The 10,643-nt window shown below is 41.3% G+C and overlaps 1 long non-coding RNA gene across 1 annotated transcript; it reads right to left on the reverse strand.

Moving 5' to 3' along the window:
* Positions 1–609: 609 nt before the first annotated feature.
* LOC123375554 lies at positions 610–10,421 on the reverse strand. Its single transcript, XR_006581512.1, has 3 exons — positions 10,302–10,421; positions 4,741–4,945; positions 610–872 (listed from the first exon to the last, which is right to left on the reverse strand). It is a non-coding gene; the product is annotated as an uncharacterized LOC123375554 (long non-coding RNA).
* Between the last annotated feature and the right edge of the window lie 222 nt (positions 10,422–10,643).

A 10,643-nucleotide genomic window follows, 5' to 3' on the forward strand; every position in this document is an offset into this window, starting at 1 on the left:
CCAGCTGCTGAAAGACAGAGACACTGAGGTCAGCTCTGGGAAGACTCAGCTTAAGGGACTTTCCCAAGCACTCAGGTGCCCACCTCTCTTGGAGTGCAGACCCAAAGGTATATTGTGAAATCCGCCCCCTCACTCAGTGCAGAGGAGGATATGTACAGCCTTTTACCCACCGACCCCACCCCGTTATGAGTTGCAGAAACTGGGTTTCAGAATAAACAAAAAAAAAACCCCACAATTTATTAACTAAAAAGGGTAGATTTTAAGTGATTATAAGAGATAGCAAGCAGAACAAAGCAGACTACTAACCAAATAAAACAAAACACACAAACTAAGCTTGATTCACTAAAGAGACAAGTTACAAAATATATTTTTTCACCCTAAATGTTGAATTAGGCAGGATGCAGAGTTTCTGTAGCTCAAAGTTCCAGTTATTTCTTCTTACAGGCTGGACCCCTGTCTCAGTCTGGACTCACCCCTGCCTTTCCCTTCGGGGTAGTTCCTTTGTCTCTTCAGATTCTTTCAGTAGTCCTTCTTCTTTGGTAGGCAATAGAGGAGAGTCCCAATCAACCCCCTCCCCAGCCCTTAAAAAGGATTTAGCTAAGGCGGGAATCTTTCGTTTGATCTCCATCTCCCTACAGTGGAAAAGTGCCAGCAGTGTCCAAGTTGGCATTTTGTATCAGGTGACAGGACCACCTAACCTGGTAGTGTCAGAGCTATGTCCCAGGATGCCTCTCGGGAAGGAGAAAGATTAGTATCTTCACAGTTTTATTGTTTCTTCTTAATGGGCCATCAAGGCTGTGTTGGCCGGTTGTCTGGTTTGTTTCTCCCAAATACACACACATCTGTAGTTTTTACAGCATCAATATTCCTAACTTTAGATACAGAAATGATACATGCACACAAATTGGATAATCACATTAAGTAAATCATAACCTTTCCAATGATATCTTACATGAGCCATCTTGCATACATTATATCTTATGCCATATTCATATCATAACCATATTTCTATGAAGAATATGGCATGTAACATCAACATTTATTTTGGGGGAAGAGAGGGTATGCTCACTTATTTACCTTCCCTGAGGCTGCCTAAATATATGGGTCAATTTCTGCTCCCTTTACAATATCATGTAATATATCTTATACAATATATGTACAAGGCACTGGTAAGACTTCATCTCAAATACTGTATAAAAGTCTAGTCACCCAAATTCCAGAAGATAAACTCAAACTGGAACAGGTGCAGAGAAGGGCCAGTAGATCAGGGGAATGGAGAGACTATCTTACAAGAGGAGAGTAAAAGACTGGCTTATTTAGCTTAGCAAAATGAAAGCTGATGGGGCTATGATTGCTCTCTTATTTAAGACTTATTTAAGCTAAAGAACAATGATGGCACAAGAACAAATGGGTATAAACTAGCCATGAATAAATTTAAGCTGGAAAGTAATAGAGGTTTCTAACCATCAGAGGAGTGAGGTTCCGCCTTCCAATAGGAGTGGGGGGAGGGGGCGAAGAAATCTAACTGGTTTTAAGATGGAGCTTGATAAACTGGTGAATAAGATTATATGATGCAGCTCCTTGCATTTAAAGAGGACTGGACTCAGTGACTCAGGGTGTCCCATCCAGTTTATGTTTGTTATGGCCAAGATTCACAAAGGTACATAGTTGCTGTGATGGTTAAGCATTGCGAAACCTAAATTTTAGTAACACACTGAGATCTGCACAATCTGAGTTAGATGACTAGGCTCCCTGCAATTCACAAAAGCAAGAATTCTAGGCAGGGAGCCACCTAAGATAGCCAATGGGAGATGCTGACAAAAGGGGTCATTAGCCCCAACTGTCTTTTGGAAATAGGTGCCTAAGTCTGGACTGCCGGGATGCACCTATCTCTGCTAGTAATTCATGAGTGGGAACTGAACTCCTGGAGTCAAGAGGCTTAGGTTCCTAAGGCGTTTCTTGTGAGAATGACGTAGGCAAAGTGGTAGTGGAGGTGTGCACCTTATAAATTAGCTCAGTGGTTAAATCACTTGTGGGACATGCAGATTCAATTCCTTTAACAAACAAAGGGAATTAAGGGATTTGAATAGGTGTCTCCAACCTCTCAGGAGAGAGTGCTCTAACCACTAAGCTCTGAAGCTCTGAAGCTCTAACCACTAAGCTCCAGCATGTGCTGGAGGCAGAAACTTAGGCAGAGAGGGGATTTTAACCCTGAAAACTTGGGCCATGTCTACCCTTAAAGTGGCACAGCTGTACCTATACAACTGTGTCGTTGTAAGAGCACTCATGTAGCTGTATTATGCCAATGGGAGAGAGCTCTCCCACTGACATAATAAAATCAGCTCAATGAGTAGTGGTAGCTATGTTGGTGGGAGAGTGTCTCCCGTCAACAGCGCTGGGCAAATGAGCATTTATGCTGGCAAAACTTATGTTTCTCATGAGGGTGGTTTTTCCACACCCTTGAGTGACAAAAGTTTTGCTGACAAAAGTGCGAGTGTAGACATGGTTTTAGAGGCTGAGAGATTTTAGATGACTGCAGGGTTTGTTGGGAATTTGGGAATCACATTGCACCCTAAAACTGGTAGTCATCTAAACTCAGATTTTAGGTGCCTAAACAGTGGCTGATTAACAAATTTGGTGCCCCTAGGCCCTCAAAAAATTGCCCCCCCAGCTCACCTCTGCTCCCCCGCGGTAAGACTGGAAGGGAGGGGGGAGAAGGGGAGTTGCAGCATGCTCAGGGGATGGAAGTGGTGGAGCAGAGGTGAGCTGGGGCGGGGAGCAGTTCCCGGCCCCCCCGGGTTACTCCCCGCACCCGCAGGCCCTAGCTCACCTCTGCTCTGCCTCCTCCAAGTGCACCGCTACTCGATTCTCCCTCCCTCCCTCCCAGCGCTTTTGCGCGGCAAGCCTGGGAGGGAGGCTGAAGGAGGGAAGCATGGCACGCCTGGGGGAGGAAGTGGGCCGGGGATTTGGGGAAGAGGCGGAGTTGGGGAGGGGTCGTGAGCAAATTTGCCGCCCTAGGCCTAGGCCTTGTTGGCCTAGGCAATAATACGCCGCTGTGCCTAAATCTGGCGTTTAGGTGCCTAGGTATCTTTATGAATCCAGGCCTATATTCTTAGCTTAGCAAGAGAGAGTTCTTCTAAATCCTGAGCTATCTAGAAATAAACCTCTCAAATGATCAAAAGGTTGAGATATTGCTTCCACTTTCAGTCAGGCTACAAAAATGTGTCAGGAATGCAACATAAATTTGCTTTAAATTTCACGCCAGACCTCCTCTATACCGCATGCACTGCTTTTGCTTACAGGAAAACGACAAAAGTGAAATACTATTTGACTATTCTGTTCACCTATTCGCAAAACTGGTAAAAAAGTCCAAATTCACATATTGATTTCCCCACAACACTTTTCTGGTAGGTCTAATGGACATTTCAGCCCAACTCACGAACGCCTCAGCCTAACACTCATTGGAGAAATTTCTCAGGAAGCAAAGTGGACAAAGTCACATCAACTCTGCCCAAGATTACTTTTTTAATAAAGCATTTTTAGACATATGATTTTAAATGACTTTATAAACAAAAAGAGTTTAATCTTAATAAATGAATGGAAGTGCTTACAATTAAATGTAGAGTAATTGTAACATGAAAGTTGGTATGGTTTTGTTTGCTACACGTTTGCTAGAGATAATTGCTAAAGAGGATTATTAAACTGCCTTTTCCGACTAAAATACAAGTTTATTTGAAAGGGAAGTGCCTCCTTGTCCTCAAATGTTTCTCTAATTACCGACACAAAGCTGTAGGTTTTCCCATTTGTTTTGAATAAGGGCTTTTTGAATTCCACTTTAAAATAAAGTACAGTCTTTCAGAACTATTTTCTTGAGTTTAAATAGGCATTGCATTAGATGTCTGTAAAGCAGTTTTTCATGCAGAGTGGCCCATTGAAGCCAAACTGCTAGTAATAGCTGAGATTATTTTAAATACAAATACTATTGAAAGTCAAGGTCAAATGAACAGTGTTCAAGTCTTTAAGAGCAAAATTCTTGAGTTTTGTTTAAAAATCCAGACTACAGACTCAAAGGTATTTTTTAGAATCCTTATGAGGGATTTGCTAAGAGGAGCTTGTTATTGGGACAACAATGCATTGTTAAAAATACATGGAAGTATATAGTTTAAAATCTCCTGTTCTTCATGGGTTTATTATATTCCAGTCACTGCAATTCCCTTAATAAAAAGGCAACATCAGAAACATTTGTTACATTATCAGTTGCCCAGCAGAGAAGACAAATTAGAACCAATTGTAGAACCACTTTAATTGATCTTTAGTTGACTTTTGCAGTTGTATTGTGTTTATCAGAAATTGTAGGTAATAGTTTATAGACACAGATTGTAATATGAACTTTTTGATTATGATTATGTGCTTTCGGGAGTAGCATTCTTTGAAATGTTCTCTTTACTTCCAATAATAAGATTATTTTGTTAGTGGTTTAAACTTAAAATCATCAAAGCACAAAGCACAGTTCTACAGCAGGTAAACTGAAGTAAACTACAATAAATAAAAAGCCTGATTCAGCACTTCAGTGCTCCAATTTTACATTTATGTAACTTCCATGTGATAATTTAACACCATGGTAGGTCCCAGTCAGCTCTGCACAGCCACAGAGGACAATAACTATATCCAGGTTCAACCGTGACTGGAGTGAGTATTATGTGATAAACTGGTAGAAAGTTTACCTATTTTTATCCCTACCTGTAACTTCATGTGTCAGTGGCCATATGTTACCATGCTCCCAGTGAAGTTATTGGAAAACTTCCCATTAACTTTGATGTAAGAAGGATGAGGCATCAACTTCTAAATTTTCAAATGTGGCAACTAATTCTTCATTCCTTGTTTTGAAGATTCCTGATTTGAGATACATTAGGTGGTTGGTATGTCTGTGTTTCAAGCTGGGCACCTAGAATTTGAGACATTCAAAATTAGAGGCACTTCTGAAACTGGTCATTAATATGCAAGTATTCCATAATGTAGCTGCTCTTGTGCATGTGTGGAAGCAACTAGCAACTTTAGCTGCACAGTAGAGAAAATGTAAGGAACAGAAATACCCAGGGAGCAGCAGGCTTCACAGAGAAACTGCAAAGCCCCTCAGAGAACCATCACACAGAACTAGTATAAATCCATTCCTGCAGTTACAATATATCTTAAAATATGTAGTTCAACTTTACGGTCAATATAACATACATAATTACCATATTCAACATTGATACTACTCTGGCCTGGTCCAAGAAATGATTATGTCAAAGGATAAGAGAATCTCACGTATCATGCAAAGACATAGCTTTTCTTTTCTGAACTTTAAACTGTGCAAAGGGAAGAAAGGGTTTACATTGTGGGATCCATTCTAGAATAAGGCCTACAACTGTTGTCTGGGCACCAGTCATGTTACACAAATTTTCAACAGATCAGCTTTTAGCTTAGTTAAAATGGGAAGGTCTAGGGGCTTGCAGAAGTTATGTGAGAGGTGGAGGAACAATTGAGTTTCCAGGTTAGGTCCTATCATGACCCCAGGCTTCCTACATCCTGTGCTTACCACCAAGCTTTGCACCTTGAAATTTTATATTTTCACTCCTCACTCTGTTCCCTTATTCCAAGGACTCTGTCCCTAGGAACAGAGTGTTCACTGATAAATATAGTGAGTGCTTTTTTGAAGGCCACTGTGGAAAAACCCCATCACTGAAGCTCCACTTCAGAATTTGTTAATGAACTCTTACTTTATTACTCACAAGTAAACCCATGAACGGACTCAGTTACTGTTCATCTTGAGGTGCCCTCTCTACCTTGTCAAGAACAGGGAAGTTATATTGCAGATCCCAGTTGTAACTTCCTTTGCAGAAGTTGCTGAGTCCTATCTCCTCCAAACTTGGTCTCAATGGCACCTTCCTAGTAGCCTGGATCCCTACAGACAGCAAGGGACTAGTTTCTGGTATCTTCAGAGTCCATAGCTGGCACCTTCAACCAGGCCCCAGAAAGAAATCCACCATTAGCTGACAAACATCAACTCTCCCTTCCCCCAGCTCTTGTCCAACTGCTGGCAATTGAAAAGACATTCGGTAGTGGCTACCAATGACATCCTCAGAAGGGAAATCACTATATACTGTCCAACCACAGGTTTTACTTCCCACAACTTTATACATAACATAAACTCACCATGTTACCTAACATTCTCCACACAGCTAATTTCACTGAAGTCAAGAGCACAATTATTGTTGACTTCAAAGGCTGTGGATTCTCTCTGTGATCATAGAATCATAAAATATCAGGGTTGGACGGGACCTCAGAAGGTCCTCTAGTCCAACCCCCTGCTCAAAGCAGGACCAATTCCCAACTAAATCATCCCAGCCAGGGCTTTGTCAATCCTGACCTTAAAAAACTCTAAGGAAGGAGGTTCCACCACCTCCCTAGGTAACCCATTCCAGTGCTTCATCACCCTTCTTGTGAAAAAGGTTTTCCTAATATCCAACCTAAACCTCCCTCACTGCAACTTGAGACCATTACTCCTTGTTCCATCATGTGCTACCACTGAGAACAGTCTAGATCCATCCTCTTTGGAACCTCCTTTCAGGTAGTTCAAAGCAGCTATCAAATCCCCCTTCATTCTTTTCTTCTGCAGACTAAACAATCCCAGTTCCCTCAGCCTCTCCTCATAAGTCATGTGCTCCAGCCTCCTAATACTTTTTGTCACCCTCTGCTGGACTTTTTCCATTTTTTCCACATCCTTCTTGTAGTGTGGGGCCCAAAACTGGACACTGTACTCCAGATGAGGCCTCACCAATGTCAAATAGAGAGGAATGATCACGTCCCTTGATCTGCTGGCAATGCCCCTACTTATACAGCCCAAAATGCCATTAGCCTTCTTGGCAACAAGGGCACAGTGTTGACTCATATCCAGCTTCTCGTCTACTGTAACCCTAGGTCCTTTTCTGCAGCACTGCTGCTTAGCCACTGGGCTAGTCGGTAGCAGTGCATGGGATTTTTCCGTCCTAAGTGAAGGACTCTGCACTTGTCCTTGTTGAACCTCATCAGATTTCTTTTGGCCCAATCCAATCCTCCCAATCATGTCCACCTCTTTGAATACTCGTCGGCAGCACACACCTAACAAACTCTTTGGTCAAGCACAAGTTAGTTGTGTAACCTACTGTTAGTTTGTGTTACAGGTCTCCCTCAGTGCTTGATCCACAGAGCATATGAGTACAGATGAGCAACTGAATTGTTTTTTCCGTTCAACAGCTGAACTAGAAGTTCACAAAACAATTCAGATAGTTTTGAACCAAAAGTGATTTTTTCCTCACTGAAATGAAAAACTGAAAAATGTTAGGTTTGAACTAAATGTTTTGAATTGACATTTTCTAAATGAAATGCAAATTGAACTGACATTTTTTAAATGTTTCATTTTGAAAATACCTAAACAAAATATTGATGTTTCAGAATTTTCAGAGTTTTCAACTAAATTGAGCAATAAGTTTGATGCCCCTTGATTTATTTATTTATTATTTTTTTTTTTGCAAATTTCATATTTGTAATAAAATAAATTCACCCAGTTCTACATGAGCTCTACATAATGTCAGCTGGGGTGCTTTAGCTCAAGCTGCAGCAACTCATGCTCTTAGCTCTGGAGTTTCCTGTTTTAATCCCAGGTGTGTTGACCAAGATGGTGGCTATCACACTTGCATCAGGTTGTTCCCTAGATTGAAAGTGCATTTCCCCTGGAACATGTAGTTGTGTAGACCTTTGAAAATTAACTATCAATGGGATTTAGGTGCCTAAATGGCTAAATCCCTTTTGAAAATGACAGGCTCTTAAATCAGTTAGGCATTGAAACACCAAGTACAGCAATGCTTGCATGCCTTTAAAAATGAGAGCTGTAGGAAATATGTACTCTATGGTGCAGTGCTAATTATAGTTGGTCTACCCAAATATTGTTCTATAAATTATGTATTATGTATACTCAATAATTTATATTTTTAACTATTAATGTTTCCACAATATCAAATTAAAATAATTCATTTAAGAGTTTTTAAATGTTGAAGGGAATAAGAAATCACAATTCCATAAATAAGTAGGGGAAAATACTAGAGCTATGCAAAATATATTTGTCTCATAGACTTTAAGGTCAGAAGGGACCATTATGATCATCTAGTCGGACCTCCTGCAGAATGCATGCTCCCATTTAAAAGTTCCTGTTGTGGAATCTCTGTGTGCAGCTGGATGCTATGATGTGTGTATGGGTGTGAAGTGAGGTAGATCTAATATATGGAGATATACCTATCCTCACAGAACTGGAAGGGACCCTGAAAGGTCATTGAGTCCAGCCCCCTGCCATCACTAGCAAGGTCAAGCACTGATTTTGCCCCAGATCCCTAAGTGGCCCCCTCAAGGATTGAATTCACAACACTGGGTTTAGCAGACCAATGCTCAAACCACTGAGCTATCCCTCCCCCCTCTGAAAGTTAAAGTTGTATTAACTGGTGATTTTTGTGTGTGTGTGAAATGGGGCAGGTAGCACTGTCCATTATAAGCTTGTCTAACACTACCCAATATAAAACCCTGGTTTTAGTTGCTTATAACTTTGCCAAAGTTCAACTGTTTGTGCTGACATTTTTCACACTAGGTGTCTGTCAGATTTTTTGTTTTGTTTTGAAAAGTGCTAGCCAAAAACAGTTCACCTGTTTCTAAGAACAAGTGTAGAGAACAATATATATTTTTTTCTGCTCATGTTAAAAATATCTGCCAACCTTTTCTTTGAGAAGCTCTAGTGCCCCTCTGGCTTTGGAGCAGGGACTTGAAATTTGGCCTTTCTGTTACAGATGTGACATTTGTGAACACTGTGAAAATCCACCCAAATTTGGCCAAGCTATAAGCCTTAAAAAGAGCAGTCACACATACTCAGGTACTTGCTTCACAGCTAAATTCTCTAACATTCTGTTCATACTGCCTGCTCCAGCCCCTGGCTGTAGGAGGCTGAATAGGACTTCCTTGTAATTAGAGATCTGGGTTGGATACTGGAATTGAGAGCAGGGAGACTGTATCTCCTATGCTCAATTACTCTCCCACTGCAGGCTTTCAAAGAGGAGGAAGAAGGAAGAAGCTGCCTGATTCAGACAAAGAGGGAACAAGAGCTGGACCTGGACTGGGGTGACAGAGTAGACTGAGACAAAGAAGCTGGGAGGTGGCAAGGGAAGGGAAATGTGGACAGAGAGTTGGAGTGTTGAGGAGACTGGAACTAGCTGGGAAAAGAGAAGGAGACTGGAAGCCAGAGGGGGGAGATTATGGCTTGGCAAGCATCCTGGGGATTCTCCCCTGCTCGCAATGCTCCTCTAGTTGGTGCCCAGGCAGCATGGAGGAGACGGAAGTAGCCTGACTGCAATGTAGAGTGGGTGAGGAATTGAGGAGGTGGGGAGACTCATACAGGAGAAGAAGATAGGACTCTACCACTGCATGCTTTAGGTAACAGTCTATTTATTTTCAAAAGACATTCTTTTCTAATTGTCTGCACTTCCTCTTGCTGTTCTCTTTAACATATTATAATATATTTTAATAGTAATCTTACCATTCCCCTCAGCCCATCCTTGCCAGTCCTTAGTCTTTTTTCCAGCTCCTGCTCCTCTTATAGAGACTGAGCATCTGCAAATATTTTCCCCTTTTGTTTCAGTCCCCTCCAGATTTCTTCAACATAGTAACTCCCAGCCTTGCACCTCACACTTAGGTGGCTTGGAAGTCTCATGAAATAGCACTCCTTGTGGTTTTACCAGTGGAAGAATGACCATCTGTACCAAAGCCAGAGGAAACTAATTCAAAATGAAGTGTTGTCAAACCACTGATCATTTCCCTATTACAAATAGGTGGTGCCATTTGTCACTGATTAGGTTACTAGTCAAGGGACCTGAATTCTAGTCCAACCTCTACCTAACTTCCTCTCTGAACTTGTACTTGTACATCTTCACTGTGCCTCAGGTTTCCTGTACGTAAAAGGGGAAAATTAGGGAAGAAGGTAGGGATAGGATTTTGGGAAAGAAAGAGATTGAGATCATGCCTATGGTGAGAGACAAGAAAGAAGTCAGAGAGGGATATCAAGAGAGCTTAGGGCAAAGGGAAGCGATAGATGCAATAGAATCCAGGACTTGCTTTACTGGGTGTAACAAATAAATAGGGGTTGGATGTAATTTACACTTACGTCAATTTACATTTCTCTGACCATGTAAAGAGTTCTAAAAATGAGTGTAAATGTTTCTTCTGCACACTTCAAGGCTTCTTACCAATATCAGAGCAGTGCAAAGTTAATGACATGTAGGCTCATAAGTGCTTTTCCATGTCAATGTGGCTGCTAAGATCAATGGTTTCACAAATTAGCACCAATCTGCTATGCACCACATCTTCATTCTAAGCTTCTCCACTGCTCTACCTACGATAGCAGGGCAGCCAATAAGTTTTTCTGTGAGAAAGGGAGAAAAGAGAACAAGATACATAACTGGAGGCTTATAGGAAAAATGAAGATAAAAGAACATGACCAAAAAAAAAAATCAAGCATAGCCAGTTCATTGGCTTGGTGACTGCACAATAAGGCCAAACATTTTCAAAGTTGGGAAACCTAGAGTAAG

This window comes from Mauremys mutica, chromosome 1 (genome assembly GCF_020497125.1).
Source record: "Mauremys mutica isolate MM-2020 ecotype Southern chromosome 1, ASM2049712v1, whole genome shotgun sequence".
Taxonomy (NCBI): domain Eukaryota; kingdom Metazoa; phylum Chordata; order Testudines; family Geoemydidae; genus Mauremys; species Mauremys mutica.